This window comes from Poecilia mexicana, unplaced genomic scaffold (genome assembly GCF_051168715.1).
Source record: "Poecilia mexicana isolate PSO_F unplaced genomic scaffold, ASM5116871v1 scaffold_2, whole genome shotgun sequence".
Lineage (NCBI taxonomy): Eukaryota > Metazoa > Chordata > Actinopteri > Cyprinodontiformes > Poeciliidae > Poecilia > Poecilia mexicana.
Window position 1 is genome coordinate 26,186,928 of NW_028263371.1, and position 27,417 is coordinate 26,214,344.

The window sequence follows — 27,417 nt, forward strand, 5'->3', positions numbered from 1 at the left end:
ATTAAAAGAGTTGCCTTCTTTGTTTCTTTGAACTCATTGTGCACAGATTTTTCACCGCTCTACCTAATGCACCATAGAAACTAAAGAATTATTAGTGGATTAAAGTAATCAGTCCACTTCAAGTTGGATTAGTGCTTCTTCTGTCGTAGCCATGACACCCTGAGTTTCTGGCTCACATGCTGGAAGGTCTTCTGGCAGAAACTGTGAGCAGAGACGTTTGGATCCTAGCTGGCACTCATGGTTTGGGTTCACACTGTTTATATTTGCATCGCAAAAACAAACTGCACTCAAAATAATACAAAACTGACTTGCAAGTAAATTTTCAGCAAGAAGTAGGAGCTTATTTAAGTCAATATTTGCAGATTATTTCACATATGACATGGGAAAACGTCTAAGTTATAAGTGCTAAGCTTTCTTCTTGAATACTTTTTCATGCTTAGAAATATTTTTTCCTTTATCTCTGTTTTTAGAAGGAAGAGATGAAGAAAAGGAAACCAAACAGTGAAGAAACAAGCAATAACCACTGAAGATGACGAGGAATGCAGCAAGAGACAACAAATTAAGGTATGAGTCGGACAATGTAATGATGAGTTAAAAAATAAATTTCAAGTTATGATAATTAAATAAAGCACAATGGATTTAACTCAGATTGCTTTAGAGCTGATGTAAAAAAATAATACAAGTGGGTCTGTTATCATAACCCACATTAGCTAGCAATATCATTAGCATTCCTTTGGAACATTATTTTAATCCATAGACTGAATTGTTCCCAACTATAAATTTGCTTAAAGGAAACACATCAATTTTGAAAAAACTTTTCTTTTGATGGGGCGGGTTTTAAATCAAAATTGTATTATTTCGCAAGACTGCAATGGAAGCACTTTTTGCGTCACGTGAGTCACATGATCAACAACAGGATGTTGCTACTGGCGCAAATCACAAAGAAGAAGAAGACAACAGGAAGTAGTCCTGTCATCTAATCGCGTAAACAAACTTATTCACATATCATTTTAATTCTGTTTCTTATCTAGTGGAAAAAAATGCAATAGTGAAATTGTATTTTTTCAACATTAGTGAAATATTTTGCTCACATTTGTAATGGAAATGCAGGCTATGTGCTAATCCTAATGGAAATTTCAAATGAAAACTTGGATGCATTTGATATTTGGGTTGGCTAGTTTTAGTGAGCTGGTGTTTTATTTCAAAAATCTAACATTTGTTTTCTGAGAATAAAAATCTGAGTCTTAATTTGTTAATAAATCCAATATGTTGTTGATGTTCTACCAGGTAAGGTTAAGAAAAAACGTAATGTCATTGTAACTCAAACCGGTGTCAGACCACAGCTTTGTTTTGAAGACTAGAGTTTGGTTGGTGATGGGCATCCTTGGTTTGCCGGTGGAAGTAATGGATGGGTGTCCTTCCCAACATTGCTCAGGAATGGATTTGTTCACATAGTCTGAAGGCTAAATGCTTTGTGAGCTGTGAAATGGCTCATTTGTTCAGGCCAGCGTATTTGGGGGCAGCTGCACACAGTTACACAGTCCTGCCATGATGGCCGTCCAAGAATCCGACACAGAAGAAAAAGCGATTTAGGCCCAGTTACTGCGTTAATGTGGGATTCCCAGCATTATCGGCTCCAGCTCTCTGACTCACAATGTGATGATGGCTAATTCCAAGGAGCTGACCTGTGCTTACCCTCTTTCATTTGACAGCTCTTTGAACACTTCATAAACTCTGATCATCTTTCCTTTTTTTTTTTGTCACGTTGAAAGATTTTGATTAAGGCGAGTTGTCATGGGGATTTTTTTTCTCTAGATTTCTGGATGAGCTAATTCTGCAAAGTACATCTGCTTGCCTGAGCAAATTGCATTTTTTTTTACTTGTAAAGTAAAGTTAAACTCAATAAATCCTAACAATGTCCCAACCAAAGTGCTTAAGACATGCACCAACGTCAGTGAGCGCTTCGACTGCTTGCATAGACGGAGAAGTGTAAATCCGAAGCTGAAAACTCCATTAGGCCGACCCAGCCATGCATCCATGTGCTCCAGTGCCAGACAGCTCTGTAAATCAGCGTTTTCTTTTTCGAGCTCCACTGAAGAAAACAATATGGATAGTGTCTGGGTACTGAGCTTTGGGCCCATGGCACACACACATTGCCTACCCACACACTCTTAAAACACGCACACACACCCTTGGGGCCTGGCTGCTACAGTGTGAGACCAAATGCTCTGATCCAGGTTGAACTAACCACTGACATGTGCACCTGTCAGACATGGGCTGCTGAAGGTGTGTGTGTGTGTGTGTGTGTGTGCGTGCGTGTGTGTGTGTGTGTGTGTGTGTGTGTGTGTGTGTGTGTGTGTGTGTGTGTGTGTGTGTACTCTGTGGGTGAGCTATTCAGAGTCTGTAGTGTCCAAAAAAGTTTAATTTCACTGCAGGTACAGTTTTTAGGGTTTGTCTGTCTTTTTAGTTTTTAAACAAAAAAACTTGAATTGAAATGAGATGAATATTGTATAATATGTATTTGGAGTATTTACAAAAATAAATTCAAGCAAAAACGTGTAGATGGAAAAGTAATACCAGTGCTTTTTTTTTTTTTTTTTTTACAAATCAATCATTATCAAAAAACATTTTGGCTTTTTTTTAATTTACAAAAAGAAAATGAAGACTGATTTTTGCAAAACCACAAATAAATAATATGTAAGAGATTGCATAAATATTCAAATCTGTATTTAGCTGCAGTCACAACATGCAGTCAAGTTTGCAATTTTATTCTATTCTTCCTAACTGATCTGCTCTATCTCTCTGAGCCTTTTTTAAGTCCTGCTGCACCATGTGTATCAGATTGAGGTCTGGGCTTTGACTGGGCCACTCCAGAACCTCCACCTTGGTGTCTTCGAACCATTTCTGTGTAACTTTAGCTGGATGCTTTGGGTCGTTTTTTTTGCTGGAAAAAAATGATTTTCATATTTTTTGCTTCATTCATTTTACTTTCTACCATCACAAGGCCTTCAGGGCTTGTGAAGGCATTCCCACAGCATGATAATGCCACCACCATGCCTCACAGAGGGGGTGGTGTGTTTGTGTTGATGTGCATCTTGTCCTCAACTTGACCTTGGAGTTTCCCTCATTTCTTTTGGCAAACTCTGGTTATTGATTTGTAAAAGCAACAAAAAGGGTAAAACATCTTAACTTTTTATAGCTACTGTATTCCTACTGCTGCTAAAACTAACATTAACAGGCATTATTTTAATGATGTCATATTTTGCATGTATGTTACACTTATTCTGACTTTGATGTAGGTAAGCTTGTACATTTTGTGCTGCATTCTGTCAAACCTTTTTACTCTTCTGGTCTTCATAGCATAACACAAGTTAAGAGAGTTAGCAGTTGTTGCTTGCTAACTGCAGGTTTAAACCTGTATTATTTTAATAAAACGTGATGCTTGTTCTGTTCAGCATCGTGATTTGTGTTTTTTCTGGTTGCAAAGTAAAAAAAAAAGGCCTTTCTTATAAGTTGCACCTTTCTTTCAGTCAGCAGCCGTTCGCTCCAGCATCTCATTAAACACATGTTAAACCTTAGGGAGTGGTTTTAAAGCGTTAATTTCTTAAAACCTCAATAAACCTCAAAACGAGTAACCAGCTCATGCTTGGTACTTATTTTCTAAACTAAATTGCTCCCATAAACACCCATACACACACTCATGTGCACCGACTGTAAGCTAAACGGATTTGGAGTGTGTCCGTCCGTCATAATCTGCTGGCCAGTAAAGGCTGACTTAGGCCTAGCAGGTGCTAGACACTTGTCTGTGGAATGCGAAGGGCCAGACCTCAGACCTCCCACCAGGAATATGAGAGTGTGTGCGTGTGTGTGTGCGTGTGTGTTGGATGGAGGGTGTGTGGGTGGCAGTCACCACCTGCTCTCAAGCTAATTTCAGTTTTTCTCAGGACCAAAACATTGCATTGCACTCTCAAGAGGCTCAGCGGAAATTAGGACATGTAGAGCTGCTAAATTGGTAGGATTGTGTTGCTGATGTAACATTTGTAGCATTAGCTGCAAGAAAAAAAAAACGATACACGACAATATTTTAGGAAGAAATAGGAATGAACCAGAATGACAGAAAACACTACGGTTTCACTTTATTTAAAGATATAAGAGTGTTAGGAATGATTTTGTTCAGATATTTATTTATTATTAGGTAACTTTTGAGTCTAATATGTTCCTTTAAAAATGGAGAAAGGACTTCTAGAGACAGGTAAAGTGTAATCCTTTTACTATTGTGGATGACAGACATTTTATTTTAGAGAATGAGCCACAAGTTTTTTCTTTTAAGAGCGAAATGAGGACAGTAATAGTATTATCTACTGTTTGGGATTCTGGGATTTTGTGTGTTTGATGATGATTTATTTAGTAACTAAATAACATAAATTTGTATTTCATATACACACACAAGATCTTTAAAAGCTACTTTTGCAAAATGTGAAAGCATCTGCAACTAGAAAAGTACAAGGCAGTTTGTTTTTTTAAATTTCAGCGAGTGGAATCGGTCAACTTTCTCCCAATTGGAAATTAAAATACTAAAATAATCTGATTTTTCTCCCACTATTTCATGAACAATCAAACCACCAGCATGAGGTACTTTTTCATGCATAATAGTTTAATTCTCCTCTATCAATATGTAGAGCCATTAAATTAATTAATAATGTTGCTAATGATTTCAGATTTTCAGAGACGGTTTCAGTTAGCTTTCTAAAACCAGGTCTTATACATGCAAAAAAGTTTTATATTTGCATCGTGAAAATGCTAAAGCCAGAAAAAAAATCACAAACAATCAGTTTCTTGGCTCGTGCTTTGCTACCTTTAATCATTGCATCTCTCCGAGTGCGAGCCTCAGCCTGCAGAAGTCTTTTCCTGTAGCTCAGCATTAAAAATACCATTAATTCCAGCTTATCGCTGCAACAGTGTGCAGCCTGTAAATGAGTGTGAATCAGCAGAAAAGCATTAATGTAGATTAATGCTACCTGCCTGCATTCTGGCATCCTCTGTGGACGGCAATTAGCAGCAATAATCACCTTTTCATGGTCTGCGCCCTTAGTAGGTCATCACCCCCCGTCTCGCCTCCGCAGTATCACCACTTTCACCAAATACACGATAATGAGGAAAGTTTGGAGGGTGTTAATGTTATCGCGTTGTCGTCTTTGTGGGCGTTTGTTGTTGTTCTGTTTTTCTAGCCACTGAAAAGCGAACGTGTTAATGTGCCGACATAATCCGGGTTACGCTTCTACACGTGTGAACCATTACACACGGAGAAGCTTCTGCCGTAGAAAAGGTTGAAGTGTTGAGTTATTTCTCCCTCTTTTCCTTCCTCTCCTCCATCCTCTCATTTTTCTGGTGTCAGGATGACTGATGGTGGCCAGCAGAAACGGGTGTCCGGCATTATACCCCCCGACAAATAACCACGGCCCGCTCGGCCAGGCCTTGGACCAGACGGAAATCAATATTTCACCATTTAAAATCTATCAAAGGAGGATTTTTTTTTTTTTGGAGTGTCGCATGCGCCTGCGTTCCCTTTCCACTTTCCACCCACCGCCGACCGCCGTTCCCCAACCCCCCTCGGCGCTCGAGCCGCGTCGCGAGCACTGAATCAGACACTTTGTAGCTGCAACCCGGTAATCAATAAGCCAGCACCTTCACAGATCCTCACTGCAGTCGCCTCAGAGCGGTGATGGATGGCGAGGAAGGTCGCGATTCATTTTGTCAGGCCATTAAGCCGGCGAATTTCTGTCCACTTCATCCCACAGATGATCATTTTTCACACTTCATAAGAAGCAGAAATGGGCTGCGGCGAACGAGAGGAGGGGAGAAAAAAAACGCAAGACGAAAAAGTAAAAGCAGAGATGGAAAGGGGAATACGGTAAGGAAATAAGGAGAGAAAACGAGGGATGACAGATGGCAAGAGACAGCAGGGGGAAAAAAGGAGGAAAATTCAAAGATGTAAACCACATCGATTAGGAGGAAAAAGGAGGAAAATCATTAAAGCCACCAGTTTGCTTTGGAAATCACATTAAAACTACTAATAAAAGATTAGCCTTATTTATTAAAACCTCACCAAACTGCTCAGAATAAGCCAAAACAACAACAAAAAGTGAGCTTTTCAGAGCTCCACAGCTTCTGTGCTGTGTGTTACCAAGTCAGTCAGGGGGGAAATTGATTTTTTTTCCCCTCCTCACTGAAAGAATTTTATCGCCATAAAGCACACAAGGGCAAAGTAACCATGAACAGCTCCCACTAGTCAAACATATTATGTTTACGAAACAGCAAAGTGGTACATTAGTTGAGCTATAACACACTCCGGCTCAGGAAGGTGTGTTACTATTACTTGGCGGCATGTTTGGTTATAATAACCGTGTAGTACTTAGCTGTGTGTCGTTTATCAGCCGAGAGAAAGACAAACCTCACTTCCTGTCCTCCTTCCTGTCTGTTTCCCTACACCTTCTGCCATCTGCAGTAATGTTTCTCCCACCTTCGTTTTTTTTTATTATTATTATCAATCCTCCCGTTTTTTTGGCCCGGCTCCCGAAGAACCGTGGGGTTCTTGTTGGATCGGGCTTGCCTCGGAAAACAAGCGACAGCTGCTGCGTGAGTGTGTGTGTTGTGAGCTCGCGTGGGTTCTTGTGTGTGTTCCCTCACTGTGTTCTCACCCCATATGTTGGCCCTCACCTGCTGCTGGGGCGAGGATTATCAGATACAAGCCCTTATTAAAAGTGGATTTGTTTACCCTCCTGCTTGAAAACAAAAACAGTTTGTCCGTTTGCCGGGCCACGCCCAGGACATCAGGGTTAGCCACGAAAAGCAGGAGGATTTATGGAACACATTTTTCTTAAACATAAAAATTTTAATGATTTGTTTTGCCAATTTAAACTTTGAGAGCAAGAATCTGCAACCTGTGGCTCTGTGGATCTTCCACAATGACATTTAGTATCTTGATAAAGACGATAAAGAACCAACTAAGGTTTGATATAATTACAAATGAAGGTGTTCTGTTTCCTTCGTGGAATAATTGCACTGAATTTTCACACCAGAGTAAAAAAAAGTTTGTTCAGATAAATTTTATTATGATTTTTTTATTGTATTTTTTTTAACTTGATTTCCATCCATTTTGTACAAATATAAACCTCCCATAGAAGACAATATATTCAGTAAGTCCACTTTTTGCAAAAAAGACCATAAAAACAGAAATGCAATTTTATTTTGTTAAAAATGATAAAAATTTGCTCGGCAAAATAAGGTTATGTAACATTTGTGGCTCTAAACGGGTTTAAAGCAGCTGGAATGTTTTCAAAAATAGCTCTTTGGATTGTATAGGTTGCAGACTCATGTTTTGGAGTCAGTAGCTTAGGGAGGCTAAAACTGAGCAGCCACACAAAGAGTTGGAGTTTCAGGCTTCCTTAAAAAAGTGATTCAGAAATGAATCACAAACTGTCGCTATCGCTTGAGTGGAAAACTCTCAGCTGGATGACTAAACCTTTCCTGTTTTGGAGCAAGGTAGGATTTACAAAATTAAAATATTTTGGTCTCTTTACGGTTTTGTTGACTGTAATAATGTAATTTGAAGAACTTGCATTATTATGTCATTGTCGGTATATTTCTTGAAATGGTCACCAGAAGAACAGTATTATAATTTACTGCAATAATTACTGGGACAGTTTATCGTCCAGCAACGTTTGTTAATGTTACAGTGATGATGTAAGAAGTAATTTATGCGTATTTTCTTCTTTGCTGTTTCTCATCTGTGCTTCAATCACTCTGTGACCTTCAACATTTTGAGCAACGGCTAAATATTACATTATCTAAAATGCAAATTCGTGATATATATGTTTGTGATTTTGAGGAAGTGCACCAGTCCCTCCTGCTGCTTTCAGCTTTACACATCTGGAAATTGTGTCCAATGTGGAACCAGACTTATTTAAGTTCTCCTCCTGATATTACGGAATATTTGTTTTGATATAATGTCACACAAAGCGCTATGTTTGAGTTGTTGCTCTAATTTACATCCGCAGGTGTTTCTCCATTTGGCTTAAATTGTGAGTCAAAAATCTGAACAATATAAAGGCGTGGCATCGTCAAGTAACTCTGTTTCTTTTACTTCTGAATTTGAAGAAAGCAAAAACATATATTCTGAGATTTACAGATATAAATGTGTTATTCCTACCTGATCTATTTAAAAGAAAAATTGTTTGTTGTTTAGAGAGTTATGTCTTTTTAATAGGTGTATGTAATGTACATAATATAAATGCAGACATATTAGAGATGAAACACTTTCTGGTTTTAGTGATTACCAGGACAAATCTCCTGAATATTGATGTTGCCATATTTAGCTTAGCATTAGCGGCTAATGCTAAGCAGTCTCAATTGTCTTTTCTGTTTTAACATTTTAACAAAACTGCAATAATTTTGATGAATTTCCAAATAATAGTTATGATAAAACAAATCATATCTTTACATGTGGATGAGTAGAAAAAGTAGTTATCCTGCAAATCGAAGGATGTGGATTTGATGGATGTGGCTCTAGTCTGAAGCGCTTTGACTGGTCAGTATGAATAGAAAAGTGCTAAATTCAGTTCATTTAGTATTTTCATGACTTTATGTAGTTGTGTGGCTTGTTGAGAAGCGTTTACCATCAGCCACTTGTTGCTGTATCAGTCAGCTGGGTGAAGAAAGCCTCTTACATTTATTCTTGCGTAAAAAAAAAAAAAGTCATATTCAGACAATTTTACGGTTAATAAGAAAAATGCAAACTATAAAACTAAGGTTAGGGGATTGATCGGCCCTGTTTTCTGTAATTTTGGGTGGTCAGCAGATACTTAAATGTAAAACTGATCTTTTTTATTTGCATTCAAAGAGCCACAAAGCTGCTACATTTAGATATATCTGTTTTGCACTACAGGAAACCAAAAAGTCAGCACACTGTATTGTTTTTTTGAAAGCAACTTTATTTTTTGGTAAAAAGTCTGTAGTCTAACTTATTATAAAAGTATATTAGATGTGCAGCTCTCAGCCATGGCTGTCTACGTCTGCAGAGCAGAAAAGTAATTAGTGATGCTGTTCTGACAAACTTCTGCAAGGAAAAGGGTCACGGTTTGTCTGACGCCTCAGATTTTAAAGTTGACTGTGTTTCTAGAGACACATTCTGGCAAAGTTAATGCACCGAACATTATTTATTGTTATTGCAACAGTAAATTACTGGCAACGGTAAAATTTATTTTGCACTCACCTGCATGTTTTAGGAAAAGATTTATAGTGAAACTGTTGCTGTAAATTGCTAAAATGATATAGATCAGAATTAACTTTCATTTTCCCAAATACTTTTCTTTGTTCAACATCTCATTGTGTTCACATCCAAGCAGTCTGATATGATGTATAATATCCAGCCCTAACCTACATTAAAACTGCAAGATTACAACATTTTCATCCAGCCCTCCCTTCAGCTCTAATTTGGTTCGATCCAGTCACCCGGAGCACCACAGTGTGAAAAGTTCCTTCATTTCAGTGCGATCTCTTCAATCAGCCGGTTTACAGCCATGAAGAGGTTAGCTAAAGGGACTGAATCTGAATCGACTTTTTAAGAGTTACGGCTGCGCTGAAGCATTCTCGCTCACCGTAAATCAGATGGAGTAAAGTAAAAACATCGCACGGCATCCGAGTGTTTAGGCTGCTAGTACGCAGCAGCAATGTGTAAATTCGTGGAGGTGTCCTGCAGCCTGTTTACTGCAGCGAGTCTCCCCACTATTCATAGAAACAGGAGCCCAGTGACTGATTTTCTGACTAAAACTATCTGTAAACTCTCTGTATATTTTAATCAACTCGGCACACAGCTGAGAAAGTAAAAAAATTATGCATTTTTTCCAAATTTGGTTCCCTATTTAATCGCATAGTCTGGTTCCCCTGATCAACTAAATTTTGAGCACATCACTTGTCATGGTTTTGATACAAATAAAAAAGAAAGAAAACAATGGATGAGACAGTAAACAGAAACCAAAATTCCCTCATAAATCATTTACTCAATCTACTAGCTCTTGTTCTAGATAAAATTGTGTAATTTAAAAAAATATTGGACATGATTTGTACACAAGAGTCTGCTATTAACGTTAATTTTGTTGACTTTTAACTTACTTCTCAGCTAACAGGATGTTATTGTCATGCTAATGCTTGTTAGCTAAGACATTACTGACACCAGATGTGGATTTGGTGACTGAATTAAATAGAAAATGTTACTAAAAGTTTTTATAAAAAAAAACTAGATGTAAATACAAAAGTCCCCAAAACATTTGACCTCTTACCTGATGAAAGTAGTTCCACTTAGATGCAGTGGAACCAAAATGAGACAAAATGCTGCATGAAAAATGTTAGAAAAGACAATGAAGCCAAAAGCTGAAGCGAAAAACCCCCAGAATATAATATTCCACTGCTGATGAGAACAGCATTTAATTTAAAATGAGCTCTTCAATATAATTAAATTTACATAACAAGGGCTTTGAATTTTTAACTTGATTTTATTGTGTTACAAAGGACTGAATTGTTCGCAATATATTAGTTTTATTGTGTGAAAACCACTGACAATGCTTCAGCAATAAAGAGCAGATTTGCTTTTTATAAGAGCAAAATTCGTTTGCAGTGTGAGTTTGGTAGACTATTTTATTTAAATGAAAAAATGTAATTCGGCAAATACAAATTTGTGGTGTTTGATGTCTAATTAAATGCTTTTTTACAAGATCCTACCAGATATAGCTGCTTTCATTATCTTCTTGTGAATATTTATTTTCATATTTCCTTTTTACCTTCCTCATGGGCGACTCTTGTTTCTCCTTTACCTAAAAAAAGAATTAAAAACAAAGAAATAATCCTTTGAAAAATATTCAGATAAATATAAATGAGACAGAAGCAACTTTAAAGAGAAAAAGGGCCAAGTCGGAGGTAGAGATAAACGGTAGAAGAAAGAGGTAAAAATGTCAGCATCTGTTGTGGAAATTAACAGAGAATGGGACGAGTTTATGAAATGGAGAGGGAAGTGAATGAGAGAGTGGTCGGATCCCTGAGCACATTGGGGGTGACAGGAAGAGGGGATGATTTAGTTCAGATTGTATTGCTCTATCAAAATGCGTTTTTTTCTCTTTCTCTTTATTGTCCCCTGCATATGCATTTGATATCATATGTGAGATCGTAAAAGTACAGACACACATGAGCAGCTAATTATGTTCAAATTCTAGATAAAGCTTTTATTGGATGCATTTTTAGAGTATTGAATATTAACCATCTTATTATTTTTAACAGAGGCTTCACATCTGGTTTATTAAAACGTACACAGTTGTCGTTCTGCTTGCTTCAGAGATGGAAGCTCTATATTAAACATTACAGAGAGGATATCTCTCTTTTCTGCTTCTGCATCAACTTTGAAACATTTCCCAGCTCCGCCAGAAGGGGGCACAAAACCACTGGTTTAAGCTCCCTGCAGGCCAAAAGCAGAGGAAGCTGCAGGCCTTCACCTCTGGCTGCCTGGCTTCAGTTTTAAAGGTTTATATCTGAGTCGTTTTTAGTGACATTAAAAAATTGCCTTCAAAAAAAAAAAATTATACATGGATTTTTTTTATTAAAAAACAAACAAACAAACAAAGAAAAATATATCTGGAAAATGTAGGTTGTTTTAATTGAAGCTCCATGCATGCTTTTGTAACATTTTTAATTTTCTACCATTTTAAATAGAAATTACTTAATTGAAAAATATATTTTCTCTAGTGAAAAACAAGTTTGGAAATTAAAATTTAATTAGATTTTTAAAAAAAATAAAATCACTAGTAAACAAAGTTTGCGCTACCAAAAGTATACACTTCTTCCTGTGATGTCACAGCCCATATATGGTTTGAAGTCTGTTTCAAAATATGAAACAAAGCTAAAGATATAACCAAACTTTAGATAAATTTGGACATGTACTTTTGTTCATCTGTTAAAAATAAATGCATATTTGAGGTTTACAAAGGAAAGAGCTCCTCCTAGAGTCACAATATATAATAGTAGCAGAATTATGTGCTTCTTCAGAAAAACAGGGGAAAAATAGGTCAGTTTTTTGTTGCCATTTTGCTCCTCAAATCACATTTAAATTTATTCTCATTTGTTTAAGACAACTAAAAAGTTCCTGTTTGAAAATAATGTCTTGTATTAACTAAAATCAAAACAACACTTTATTATTTGCTTGTAATGAGAGCGTCCAATCACCAGCATATTTATTTATTTCACCAATTTTTAATTCTTTTAATGGAGGAAAAACTGACCCAATCCTGTCAGGGAATAAATTATATTTATCACATGTGCAAAAGGGCTTCCATTAGAAAAATGTGGCATTTAGGTTGTAATAAATGAGAAGTCAGGCGCAGGTTAAGCAGCTCAGAGGCGGGGACAAAGAGCCAATTTCCTTTCTGCTTGTCACCTTTTGTGCCGAACAACATTGGAGGATTGAACCCGTCAATCAGGACAAACCAGCATGTTGCCCCCACAGCAAGACAATACATGAAAGGCTGCAGGGGCTTTTTTAAAAAATAAAGGTTATTTAGTGAAACAGAAAATATGTCATGTTTATAGCAAAGGTTGAAAAAAATTTGAATTTTCTCTGAAAGTTGCAGAAATATTCTTTTAATTTCAAAATGAACCCTCTTTTCAGAAATAATTTTTAACTTAAAATATCATACACCGCACGTGGAGCATAATAGTTTTGATAAAATTTTCTGCAGCTTGTTTGATTCTCTGCTGGGAAGCTGGAAGGAAAGAAAGTGTGTCAAAAGTGGGTGCAGAAGGACAGATTGGAGAAACTTCCCTCGACCGGCCAAGCATCACAGACATCAAAGTGAAGACATTGTTTGGGAGCAACAATGGCTGCCGTCACAGTCCAGGAGTTGGTGTGCTGTTGCGTGTTTGCGCTCCCAGGGATTCCCCCCCTTCCCACCATCCTGACGGCGAAATCACTGGATTATCAAAGCAGCAGATGCAAACGGCAGAGAACAATATCGTCCGCAAAACCTCGGAGGGGCAATCCTCTGAGGCCTTCCTGCAGGAGACGCAGACAAAGAAAGTTGGGAGCCAACCTCAGGAAACTCTTGTTTTTATTTAAATCTCCAAGATGAAACTCTCTAGGAATATTATTTTCAAGATTTATTTGTTTCACACTTGATTCATTGCAGCAGAGGGTTTTCAGTGGAAAAATGCGTAATTCCCCTTTTTACATTTTACAACCTATTGTTTACTTAGCTCTTCGTGCTAAAATGCAACCATCTGGTTGTCTTTAAAAGGTTAAAACAAATCCGAAGAATTATAAGGCAACAGTCAATCTTTATCCGGCGATGGACCGACCCAGTCGGCTGCAAACATGTGGGAATGCCATTAAAGTCTGATTTGCTGTGTCGACATCCTTATAACCTCTGGGATGCTTCAGCCATGGAGGTCCAGGCTGTGCCATGCCTTCCTGACACTTCAAAACCATAGACAGACTGCTGGGGATAATGCAAAACATAGAGATGAGCTGGAAGACAAAAAAATCACACACACACAAGAGATGGCAGGAATAAAAAAAGGGGGTCAAACACATGTAGGTTATTGTGTGAATAATCTGGATGACATCTAGGAGATAACCTGACCTGCTTTGGTTGCAAAATAGTCTGTTTGAGAGACAGAAATCCACAGAGAAAGTCCACCTGGGCGTCTGGCGGCCCGAACAGAAAATCAATACCGATCAGAGAAATGGCAGCATGCACAAACACGCACAGAGGTTCAGTGGATAGAACTAACACTTATCACACCTTATTAGCTGCTGCTCAGGAGAACGGTAACAGAATTGATCTCTGGGTCAATTAATGGGCCTCATTAACGTTTTAATGAAGTTTGGCAGGAGCAAGAAGGAAAGAGGAGCAAGGAGCAACACCGCCAATGTGGAGAAAAAAATGTAAATAGTGTAAGAAACTTAACACAATTACTACTTATTTCAACTTATAAAAGCCTCAAACTAAATTTGTGGCAATAAGTTTTGTTTGTAAACTAATATCTATTTATACATCTGAAAAAAAGTACTGCTTGGTTAAAAAACAATAATCTTAAAATGTATTTTTTTTAGTTAATATGGATTTTATTTATACTTGCAAAGCAGTGACACACATTTTATCATATTAAAAATAATCAAAGTAAGGATCCAAAAATAACAGAAAGTATTAAAAAAAATGCTGACAACAGATGAAACAAACATTTATCTTTCACCTAAATAATGACTGCAATCAAAGAAACGCCGGGCGAAGAAATACGAGCCGAGAAGTCGAGACTGCCACATTTATTTTGTTTCCGTGTTGGAAGAGGAAGAAGAAGAAGATGAATACGGCGGGAGGCCGGTCAGATTCAGGAGGAAGAGGGCGTTTGTGATCACTACGGTGTGCCAACGAGGAAGAAAAATGATGTGCGTAATGGTTTCCTTTCTGCTGCAGCAACTGTGTTCTGTGTCTGAGCAGCATCGTTGAAATCACAAACTTACAGACTGGGAAAGTTTTCATCCCTTTGGACAGCAACTCGCCAGGTTTCTACCTATTAGTGTGTTGCAGGGAAATAACTGCACGCTGCTTTTTACCTGAGTAACTATTTTTTTATGTTGGCTATTTGCAGATATCAAAAATATTTTCCAACTCAAACACTGAATGACTCTTAAATTGTTTCCAGTAAGCATTATCATAAAAAATAGTTTCATTAAATGTTGTGAACAATCCCACAGACTTTGAAGCAAGGGCTGATGGGAATTGTAGTATTTTCTTGGTGACAGAGGTAGCTTTAAATGATGTACAGTCAACTCTGGTGGAAAAGCAATTTCTCTGTTTTGCATATGTACACTCAACAACTAAACCACTATCATACCTGATGGTTGAGCCCATTTTGTCTTCTTGGCAATTTGTGAGAAATATTCCTCAGAGATTTTGATCCACATTGACGTGATGACATCAAACATTTAATGCAAACTTGTCATGATTAAGATCTCCCGTTTCGCCACATCCCAAAGCAGCTCTCCTGTGGAGGCCTTTGGAGAGCAAGTTCAGGAAATCAGCTTGAGATGATTTGAGTTTTGTGACATGTCGCATTATCCTGCTAGACGAAACTAGTGACTTCCTTTAGAAGTCACTAAAGGATCATAAGTGGTGATAATATGGAGGACGGATTCATGGTTTCATGTTGCTTACACCAGAGTCTGATCCGAACTCTACCATCTAAATGCTGCAGCAGGATCTAGACGTCAGAGTTTTTCTATCTAATAATGATGAGCCTGTAAGTTTGAGGCACACCCAGTGAAGTGTATGTATTTTGGTTGTACTGACGAATTTCAGCTCTGTTGCCTTTATAGTATCTCAAATCACCTTCCTCCACACAATTTGTGATCATTAAATATTTTTTTCTGTAAACAAACCCCGGCCAAATGGCCCAATTTTGTGTGTGAAATGTGACTTCATATTATTAACAGAAAGTATGCCTATTTTCTTTCTTCTTTCACCTTTAGCACTTTGAGCAATGTCTTTTGTATCCAGTGTGAGCATCAGCTGGCTAAAAAATATGACAAATCAAGATCATAACACTTGGAATATATTAGTCAACAATTATTGCACTACAAATAGTCGTTTGCAATATAAATATTGCACACACTGATAATGTATTCAGAATATATTGTTAAATTTTAATCGAGATGCTTGAATGCATCAAGTTGCTGCTATGTCATTGGGTGATATCTGTACTGAGAAGCAATTAAACAAATGAATCTAATAATCTGTGCTAATAATAACTGATTATTATTAGTTGAATTTAACTGAACTAAATACAACAAGCTTATTTTAAGCTTGTTTTATTATTTTTTTTTACATTTGGGTTACTTTAGACTCATTATTGATTCTTTAAAACACACTGGAAGTTGTAAACCCTATCCAGTAAAATCTATCTGGGTTGAGCTTTTTCAGTAGCTGGAAAAAGAAAGTTATGCCTTATGACATTTCAGTGTTTTTTATAGATACTTTTTGTTTTCTCTCTATCAAGCGTGCTCTTATTTGTGTGGATATTTTTATCGTAGAAATAATTTCCACATAAAGTCTTATCATATTTCACGCTTCATCATGGTTGAATTCTTGAGTCCAGTGTTCGTGAACCTCTTTCTCTCTGCCATCCTGTTTTTTTTTTTTTTTTTTTTTACTTTTCCATTCCCTCGCATCCCTGCTCTTGGCTTTGACCTTTTCCACATTCAGTGCAATATTTTCAGGGAGCTGAATGTCAGCAACCATCAGAAATGGCTCCCCTACCCGAAGCGGCGTCAATTTCAGCCTTGTTAGGCCCCTTCCTCGCCCACCCGCCCCTCGCTCGTACGCGCGCGCACGTGCATACGCACACAGCGCTGGTACCGGCGGCGCACAATGTAAACCGATCCCTCTTTGGCTGTCAGCTAACAAGTGGCTACCCGCTGGGTGAAAAAAGGGCATGGTGAGAAATGCTCTCAATCACTTCCAATTAATCCCCCCCACCCAAAGCAAACCCAGCCCCTCGCCTTTCCTCCGAAGCGACTTGAAAAGGACAGTTTCTCCATGAAGTGTGTGAAGGGGGCACTTAGGCCTCCTCCTGGCTCTGATATTGATTTATTATCCTCGTCAACAACATGTACGACTCGCAGCAGACCTGTTGGCATCGGGGAGTCATTAGCTGCAGAGAGGCTCACCCTCACCCTTAGAGCAGCGAGAAGGCAAGGCGTTTGAAATGTTCACTAATAATGAAAGAATCTCCAGCCACAGTTTCCTCTGTAATCTCTTTCCTTCATCAAATCCACCCTGTTGTGATTTCCAGACAGTTCTTATATCATGCTAATAGTGTGGATAATGATAATAAAGGCGAGTGTGCGTGTGTGTGTGAGACTGTGGCGGTGTGCCTGATCATGGCGTCCCTGCTTGAAATGATTAGAAGGTTGGGGCCATTATGAGCTCCTCTCTGCCTTTTGTATCTGCTGTAATGAATATGGGGGGGGGGGGTTTGTATTTGGAGCACTTTGAGGAACTAACAGCCTTTTTAATCCTTTAATCCTGAGGAAAACCAATTTCACCCCTATACACACACACACACACACACATGGTTTAAAAGGGGTTTCAGTGAACCTACTGTGTGTGTTTAACCTGCTCTCGTTAATTTCCCGGCTCAGAGACCTGGTGATCCTGGAGATTAGCTTCATTAAAATCACATATTGTACGCACTGTTGTATGGTGTGTGTGTGTGGATCAAGTGAGCAGATAAGGAAGGGGCGCTGTTGTTGGGGGTTATCACCCATGTAGGTCCTGCCACACACACGCTAGCAGATGACCCCCTTCCACCCTACATGTGGCTGCAGTCAGCAGTATTTAGTGTGCAGCCATACACACTTGGCTCTGCCACATTCTCCACTTAGTGTGTGCAGAGCTGTTAAAAAGTCTGTTTGCAGCCCTTGTGGTGGTGTTGATCCTTTTCCCTTTTATGGCTACATCTGAACTCATTTTGTTAAATCAAATGTGGAGTTTATGAGTAAGAGAATCAAATTGTACTAGAGATTTAGGTGTTAAACTTCCACATTTTTTACATTTTTAAAATCTTTTTGCCTACTGTCATGTGTTTTTTTATTCTATGTTATGTTATTTGACAGTAGTCTAGACAGAAATAGTTTATGCTTTATTGATATTTATTCAGATTTGGCCTTCAAACCTGAAAAAGAAGCCTAGTTTGACGCTGGTTTAAGTTGTGAAGACCATCTTCTAATCATCGGTATTTGCTGCATCCATTATAGGTTGTGGATTATCAGTCATATTTTGGATGCTCTCTTTCCGATCTTTCCTCAAGAAATGTTCCAGTGGAGATTTCTGCACAGTTGCTGGTGTTTTCATGCATTGTACTGAAGTGCTAGCTTAACGTTAGCACGTTTACTCTCTGGTTTGACATGACTCGGCTGCTTACATATTTTATTGCGACCCCAGAAATCAACTCAGCGAGGAGCTCTAATGGATTCAACATTTTTGAAAGAAAAAAATATGTTAAAAGCAGAAGCAGCACTCTGGTTACCAGTTCCATTTTCTGATATGTGCCGCAAAGCCACTGTTATAAATATTCTATCAATAACAGCTGGATTCTTAAGGGATTATGTCCAAGAGAAGCACATGCAGCTCACGCAGCAGGTACTGAAAAAGCTAGATAAGGAAGCAGGAGACGACTGTGTGTAAATTCCTTTATGTGCGCACCGCGGCTGTGTTGTGTCTGAATGTGCAGAATGGCAGCGAGTGTATTTTTGTGCATAACTCCCCACAGCACCTCCTATCATTGCCTCATAATGAAAGAGTGTCTGGGGAGTTTTATCACTGAGCCTGGCTGGTCGGGGGACTCAGGGGCCGGGGCCCTGCTCAAAGGGCCCCCATGATGCTGAAAAGGTGACTGAATTGAAAAGAGGGGAAGGGGAAATTCTGATTCTGTGCATATAAAAGTCAGAGAGGGCATGACAAAGGAGAGCATCGGAGAAGAATCGTCCTCCCAGCATGCCACAGGGCTTCTCCTGCTCCCTCCATAGGTGAAGAGCAGCATAATTAGAGAGATAAAACCCCAAGACTGGATGTGGGAGCATAGATAAGGCCTAATGAGAAGCAGTTGGGATAGAAAAGAAAGAGAGGAATGAGACAGAGGAAAGGTAGAAATGAGAAAAGTGGGAGATTCAGATCAGATGAGGGTTATTAGTGTGATATGACACATCCAAGGAGTCCAGGACAGGCGATCTGATCCCTGGGGTTGCTCTTCGTTAGTAGACATGCCTGTTTACACTTGAAACTATCCTTCATGCTAACACTAGATGCAGTATGAGGTTTAGTGATGTAGAATATGAGAACATGATCAATATTTTCCCAACCATTAGTGTGGAAACCAACAACTCTCTTATGGGGGAAATTGTATTTAAAATAAATAAATAAACCAGCTGTAATGAACTGGTTGCTTATATGTGCAGCCTTGAGCCAGTTCTGGTTGGATTTCAGCATCCAGTCAGCTCAAGTTCACATCTGCAGTCAGTTGTGGTAAATCTGATTTACCTGAAATAAAGTTCAGCTGTCTATGTTGGATTTTCCTGAATTTTCCACATTTTCACCCCTTTGAGCTCAGTGTTGTCCAGACGGAGGTCCACAGGCCATTTGCAATGCATCATGTGATGCAAGGTGATAAAAATGAAGACCTTGTAAATTGGGAAATGTTTGAAACAAATTAAAATTTGTCAGGCTAAGTAGGACTTTCAGTGGTTTTTACACAACCATTAATGTCTAAGACAGACACATATTCACTTCTAATTGTTGAAAATAAACAACACAAATGCAACCCAATGAACGGAAAGCAATTAATCCACATAATATAGGACATTATGTCTATTTATTTAAATAAGGGCAATGTACTCGGTGAGTACCTTTTCAGGGAAAAGGTCAGTAAAGGGCCCATGTTTTAGATCTACAACAATGTACTAATCCCTTTTCTACAAACGTCAGTCACAGTTTGTCGTACAAATGTATCAGTCAGGGGGAGGATTCAAAACGTTTCACAATAATACTTAAGGACCAACACGCTTTTGGATTTTAGAGCAGAAAAATATTGTGAGATGCTAACTGACCCCCACCAAAAGAAGACTGAATGCTGAAAATGCACAGGAACACGGCATTTTGAAATGGTAAAAAAGATCCACTAAATAGCACAACATATTTATTGTTTCTTCTTATCCTGCTGTGATCAGCCTCTTTCCAGCCATCTGTGTACAACATCCACCCAGTTGGAGGCATCAGTGTCTATCTTCATCATCCTGCACCAGATTAGCTGACACCTCTCTCCCCTCCTGCCATGATCTGCCCTGCTGTCAAACCCCAGCAGTCATCCTTCTACATTTTAATGCTCGATTCCCAAACAGCCCAGTGACTCTGGTTCATCATCTAAATGAAAAGGGTAAAAGATAATGTAGTTTCATTCATTCTGCGGTGCATTGATTTGATTCCTCTATTTATTACAGGTAATTTAGCTGTGACTAACAGGAAGTCGGCCATATTTTCACAACATACACTCACAATAATGATCAGTGTCACGACTGTACCTACATTATAAGATGCTTAATGTACCCATACTTGGTTTATTTAGGAATTATCAAATGTAGATGGGCTTCTTCTTTTTTTCTTTTTTTTTTACCTTCAGTTATTATTTGTTGCATCACTCATCCCTGCATTTGACCACAACAAGGAAGTTTCTTGAATAAACCAAAAAACACTAAATATTCAAATGAATAGTAAAGGAGAAAAGATATCAGTCTTAAATATTACAAAAAAAGAGATTACATCATTAAATCCACTGTGTTTATTATTGCAGATACTCAGCCATTTGACAGTGCTTGTTGTTTTTATGTGTTTGTTTGTAATTTGTCGTATCAAGCTGCAGCATTCTCACATTTTGTGTCCTGAGCTCATTAACAGCGTGTGGTTTAATCCAAATGAGGTAATGGTATTGATTAAATCCACCCAAACTGGTTGAATACTCAGCAATAAGATGATCAATCATATCTTCAGGAGTCCTGGGCCGCGAGTTTTAGCCCTCGCACTAATTCAATCCCTATTATCCGGGCTAAGGAGGAGGCCGTAATGGATTTGTGCACTCTAACAGAAAATGGCTTTTTGAACCAACACACAATTAGCACAAAGAGTTTTTTTTTTTTTTTTTTTTGGCAAACCGTACCCGTATCATCAACATAATGGGAAATAAGCCTGCAGCGTTTTAAATGAGTTAGAAAATGAGGGTGTTAATAAAGTGTACAGAAAGTTTTTAGTTTTAATTTATCATCCCAGAAGAGGCCATTAATCAAAGCAGCTGTGAAGTGTTGTTTTTACCATTGATTTGAATCTTTTATTTGACCCCTGCAGCTAATTTCTGCGTTATCCAGTGTGCATTTAGGCTTTTTCTGCTGGAAAAGCTACAAGCTTCATGCTCCATCCTGCAACAATACGAATGAAAACAATAAATGCAACGGTCTCAAATACAAAGTTTGGTTCAAATGTTTTATAAAAGGTAATTTGATGCATCTGCGGTTGCTTTAACCGAGCATCCACTCACTTGTTCCAAAACAAGATTGAGGAACATGGATGAAGAACATGTTTACCGGCGTTCGGAAAAGGAGTGAAACATGAAGCATTGTAGGAATTTTCTTAAACTGGTTGACTTTGCTGTTAGGTAAACTAAGCGTCTCGCCGGGTGGCCTAATACTCTGAAAAAGTGCCAAATCAGCCGGTGAGGATTCAGTGTGTGTGGGGATTAAAGCTAAAATCCTCGATTCCGTAGCACCCGTGTATGCAAACACAGTTCGCTACGTTAACCCAGTTTGATATCACAATGCATAATCTCTGCTTTTTGTAAAACACACACGCGCACACACACACACACACACACGAGCTCACACACGCATATGCATTCGCACTTGCGCAGGAATACACACAGACATAATCTCTTCTTCTCGCAACTGTTGGGGTGTGACCTCCACGGCCTGATGTCTGCTGAGTGACGGGCCGCTCATCTCTGTACAACATGCTGTGTTAGGCTCATGAAAAAGCACACATGACACACACACACACACACACACACACACACACACACACACACACCCACACACACACACACACACACACACACACACACACACACTCTTTTGTACAAGCACAAATAACCTCTAGATATGCTGTGCACTGCTTTTTGTAAGACTTACTCTAAAAGCAAATGATGTTACTTTTTAACCCTCTATGTTGGTTTTTAGTGATTTAAAATTAACTCGGCATTCTGTTTCATCTAAATTTCAAAATTGACCGTAACTTATAGGCAGTGATCACATCCTAATCTTAGAGCAGTTTGATGTTGAATGCCTCGTTGTCTGTATTCATAGCTCAGACATTTTCTTCACATTTTTGTTCTGTTATAGCTACAAATTTTAAGATATTTTCCTTAAACTTTACAACCATGTGCTACTTTGTGTTTGTGCATTATGTAAATCCAATTAAAATACATTGTAACATGACAGAATGTAGTGTTGCATTCCTGTTGAGTAGTGACAGACTTTTCCAAAGTCTGACAACAAGACTGCAAAGATTTTAACAACAATAATTAAAACGGTCTTGTTGCGTGAGCTGGACTAAAATTCCTCTATAATGTTCAAAAGCATACCCATCTCCCAGAAAAACAAGTTTCTGGCACAATAAAAGCCCCTGCAGTGTTGACAGAGTCATCACTGGATTACCTTAAATATTCATGAAGGGACTACAGCATCTGTTTTAAAAGACGGGTTCTACATCTGCAGGCCAGAGCGCTTCTGTAGTGAAGCTACTCACGTTGAAGTCAAGCACGACATTGATAGTTTTTTTGTTTTTGTTTCCTAACTCAGAATATTCTCCTTTTGTTTTCCTTCTTCAAAATCCACTTTCTACTGCTGGTTCTGCACTTCCAGCTTCTTTTTTTTAATGCAAACACAAAAAACCACGGGATGGGGGTGTTGGACTTGCGTAAAGCCAAATTCACTTACGACGGGTATATTTTTAGAGAACTTTGAAAGTTCTGTTTCATGACAGAAAGAAAACAAAAGTTGTCCACTCACCTGCACAAACTATTGTAAAAATGACGTGCGTCCTGTGACCTAGCAGATTGTAGAATCACCTTTAGCAGTGAAGTAACCATTTCTAACCCATTGTTGACCACAGTTTTGCTAATGTCAGCAGCACAAAGTTGGTGTCTCTTAATCTTCTTTCAGTTTTTAAAACCACCTGTTCCAGAGTCAGGAGGTCAATGCACCGTTTACAGCTGATTATTTTCCCGTGAGTCCATAAACATTTTTCTACTCGGTTCTTCCACACTTTTGGTCTTTTATTATCACCAGTTGGTTTTACTGAATCTCTTTTGGATGTTTTTGTTTAACTCCTTTTCAATAATTTACAAGAACTGCAACGTTCTTAGGTTTCAAAATCATGATCCCTCCACCACTGTGCTTGACAGCTGCTAGTAGAGGCTGGCTTTGTAAACAAACATTTCTGGGTTGTTTACAGTCTTACTCATAATTGCACTGTTATGGTCTTTAGCTTGATTTTTGCAGCTTTTCTAAGCATTGGCTAGTCTGACCTTGGGGTAAATTTTAATGGGAAACTCACTCAGAATTTGACTTCAGATGTTTTCCTCTGATTTACAATTTTTTTTAGTAATGGTCCTAAGAGACTTTCAAGATTCCCAGCAATTGGTTCAGGACCATAGTTGATGCTTTTCTCCACTAATAAATCATCACTGGCCAAAACTATAGTTACTAAACAGGTGCTAATGATTAGCAGCACTAGGCTGCCACTTTCCATCATTAATCCTAAATTTTCCCTTTAACCTATTCCACATTTTGCCATGAGGTCAAGTAATATCAGCTGAGTCTCATTCATGGTTTTTATGCTTATCCAGGAACACAAATCAGAGTCGACCCAAGCTTGGATCCATTGACTATTTTCCGTTTCCACCAGTTCACCTTCCACAGCACTTTCAAACGGTCCAGCAGTTTCCCCTCCATATCTGCACCTGGCACACATCAGACCTGTGGACTGATGGTAAACACCCATTAGATAATATTTACAGAGCATTTACAAAGCCACTTTTCCAACCAGGTTATAGGTGCTCTGCCGATGTTTATCGCCGTGGGCATTGATCCGTGTCTCATCATGCAAAGGTTGGACCCTGGAAAGGTTAATTGGGAAACAAGACAACATAACAGTTGAAAGTTAGGTAGATTTAGAGGGATTTCTGCTGCTGCTCTCATGGGCATTGAAGGGAAAATTATTATTAACATATGTATGTATTTAGCTATAAAGTTCTTTATATCTGAGCAGTAACATAAACGTTTGCACATTCATAACATTATGACCAAAGGCAACTACAGAGCATTATCTGCAGGATAATTTTCTATTTTCTTTTCAGAAAAATATTAAAATAATCACACCTGTACCGCTGTTTTCCCAGTTTACCTTCCTAATGTTTGGTTTGTTCTCCCAGCCCAAATAATCACCCCTCCACCACCATGCTTGATAGTTTAATGACGTTTAGTTTTATCTATCCCGGTTTATTTGATGAGTTGTTCGCCGAGATCGGTCCAACTACATTATAATGCAGCTTAATTCATAATTGCTGCAGAAAAATAAAATGAAAGATACTTATTGACGTTTAAATATGATTAAACGCAAGAGCAGTATATTTGTATGATTGTTTTTCTTCACTATTTTTATTGTTACCACAATAGTACCACAAAATATTGTGATAAAATTCTAAGTCCATATTGCCCGCCCTTGTTTCTACGGTTACAGTTGCCTAATAAACATTTTTCTGTTGGTCAGCTGTTTTTATTATTGTGATGCTGATATGTTTGGGAGCTGTACATCTCTCAGATGTTTTAAAATGTATTTTATAATAACAATTAATGCAGCACAGTTGCAGAAGGGTTTCTTAGGCCATGAAGCCTTGGAAGGTTTTTGTATTGCGTGTTGTTCTTTTCACCTTACATCCGACTGACACCGCGGCTCCATGTAACCGCTTCTATCAGCCCTCTGCAGGTCTCATGCTACCTTACGTACGTTGTTATTTCCAGGCTGGTGTTTTTGAATTACACTGTAAGAAACTGGAACCAGAGCCAAACTGGGACTCCGAGAGGTCCTCGAGCTGAAGAGGAGCCACTTTGCAACCAATTCATCACCTCACTGCGGCCCGTCACTCCTCTTCCTCCATACGTCTCTCTCTCTTTCCACTGCTCTCACAAAAAAAATCATTTTCTTTTTGTTCTCCTGTTTCCCCCGTCTTCTCCCTCCTCCCCCCGTCCTCGCTGCTGTCTCTCCATTTCCGTCTAATCCCAGAGGAGTAAGCTTCGGTTCTGTTTCGGCGTATGGATATCTGACCTCAGCATCGCCTCTAATCCGGCTTAGTTCACTTAATGATGCCACTTGTGGTGCCGCGAACGCCACTGAGAAGTCTATAAAAGCCTTCCATTAAAATGCAAATCTGAGCTGGTGGAGAGAAGCTAAGCGACACAAAAGTGGGAGAATTTGACCGCGGACCCCTTCTTCTTCATCTCTCGGCTATGCAGCCGACGCCCCCAGCCTCAATAATAACTGATTCTGTGATTAGCAGCACTGCGACATGTTGCCGGTGAAATAGACCCCCGTTCACGACAGGGGGAGAAAAGGAAACCTATTTTATTTTAGCGGGAGCTTGTGCATTTCCCCCCCTTGTTGTTGTCAGGAAATGAACAAACGGTTATCACTGTTCGCAGGGAAAATCTCCCATCTTTTGGCCGGCTTTTCCCAGCTGAAGCCATTTTCTCCCTACAAGGCAGGAAATGAAATTTCTCCGTGTGCTGTATCACCTCTTGCTCACCGCCTTCTTTTCTGCTCTACCTTTTTTATCAGAATATCCTTTTAGTGGGAGCAAAGAGAAGAAGAAGAAGCTCTACTCTCTATCTCAAAATAGAGGAGTTGTCTCCAGCAATAACATGCCATCCACATCCCAACAGATACACACACTGCAATAGAGTAGTTTCAATTTACAGAATTATTTGGAGAACCATATCACCTCTGCCACATACCTTGATGGTGTGAGAATTAAAACCATATCAGTTTACTTCCAACTTAATCATTTTAAAGCAATATTGGACATATATTTTTATTTTTTATTTGCGTCTAAGAAGGAATATTTATAGACAAATAACATTTTTTATTAACTTTTAAGAAACAATATACATTTAAATCATAAAGTTGGTATGTAATGTCAGCCTTAAAGCAATGTTTTATTGTTTCTTTTTATATTTTGAATATATCTAAGACTTCACTAAAATCTTCAACATTCTCAAATAAAATGTCAAGACTTTAAGAGAACATTTAAGGACGGAATTAATCCGAAAGTAAAATCTGTATATATTTTTTACATTATGTAAATACAAGAAATACTGCATTTTTTTGCAGTTCAGTAAAATTAAATAAATGAATAAATTTAAAAAATGTAAAATGAAAATAAATATGACCGTTGCTCTTTTATTTCATGCATAAAGATTGTTCTGTGTTTCCCAAACTTGGGGTCAGGAACCCAGTGGGGGTCGCTAATTGACAAGTGTGTGGTCTTAAGATTCTCTTCAGAAATTTAACTTGATAATAAAATTACAGAAATAATGGATATTTTTGTTGGAAGAGATAAAAATATGTACTGGTGTCGCTATTTATATTAATATACACCAATATAACTGAATTTTTGCTGATGTTTGGATACTTAACCTTGTTACTGCAGGCATGAATTATTTCCACTGTTAAAATTAATGTAGGGAACCTTTGTTGTAACATTTTAACGTTGCCTGTTTAGGTTCAAAGTACAACATGAAAATGTTTAGTCAGCTATTTGTCGAAGGTGAGAGAAGAGAAGCTGCTTCATTGCCCCGGACGTTTTTTTGTGACTGGCTTCATTGCTGCCTGAATGTGACCAGAACCTTCCAGAACCCACGTAAATATTCTGGATTGAGCTTCTTGTGAAGGGATGTAGACACAATATTATGAATGACATAAATCAAATCATTTCCAGCAGTTAAACTCTGAAAATACTGTCACACATGAGCAAAGTCTGGAGCTCACTGTTTGTCTCCCAAACCAAACTCTGCAGAGATCATCCTGTAGTTTAACAAATAAGCATCATAAATGTGAAGTAAAACTGGTAGTTTAATAAAGTGCTGATTATCAACGGAGTAAATTTGTTCTGATTCCACATATAAGAACCACAGAAAATATGTCACATATACGAAATTGTGTGTAATGTAAGATTTAAATTTTTACTTTGATTTATGATTGAGTTAAAGTTATAGCACTTTGTTGCTACTTCATAAAATAATTATTGAAGTTATATTTTTTCGTGTCAGTGACATTAAAAATTTGATTCTGTTTTCATACTAAAGTCTTAACTAATTGACTTATTTAAGATTAAAGATACAATTATTTCATTTGTTCATTTTTAATTGTGTCAAATATGGAGTACGGAACAACAATTTTGAGTTTAAATCACAAAAATGATCAGTAAAGAGGGATTTGGAAGAGCTGCTGGGTCTTTGTTGTAATATTATTTATTGTTAAATATCAGGCTTCATGCTTTTAGTGTAAAGCAGTTCTAAAAACGCAATAAAATAATCAAAGTCAAAGTGAAGAGGAGGTGAAAAAATACTTAAAATTTATTTATTGAATTCAAAAAATTTCTGATTGTGTTGCAGCCAAATTGGGTCATTGTCTATTGTGGCGATACTTTCCTGTTTCACTTTAG

General features: G+C 38.2%; 1 long non-coding RNA gene across 1 annotated transcript in view; it reads left to right on the top strand.

Annotated features, from left to right (window-relative positions):
- LOC106914670 (uncharacterized) overlaps positions 1–27,417 on the top strand; it is a 117,213-nt gene that overhangs the window by 4,419 nt on the left and 85,377 nt on the right. The window contains exon 2 of the long non-coding RNA XR_015762389.1: positions 471–564. This is a non-coding gene — a long non-coding RNA (uncharacterized LOC106914670). The remainder of the gene's footprint in view (positions 1–470; positions 565–27,417) is intronic.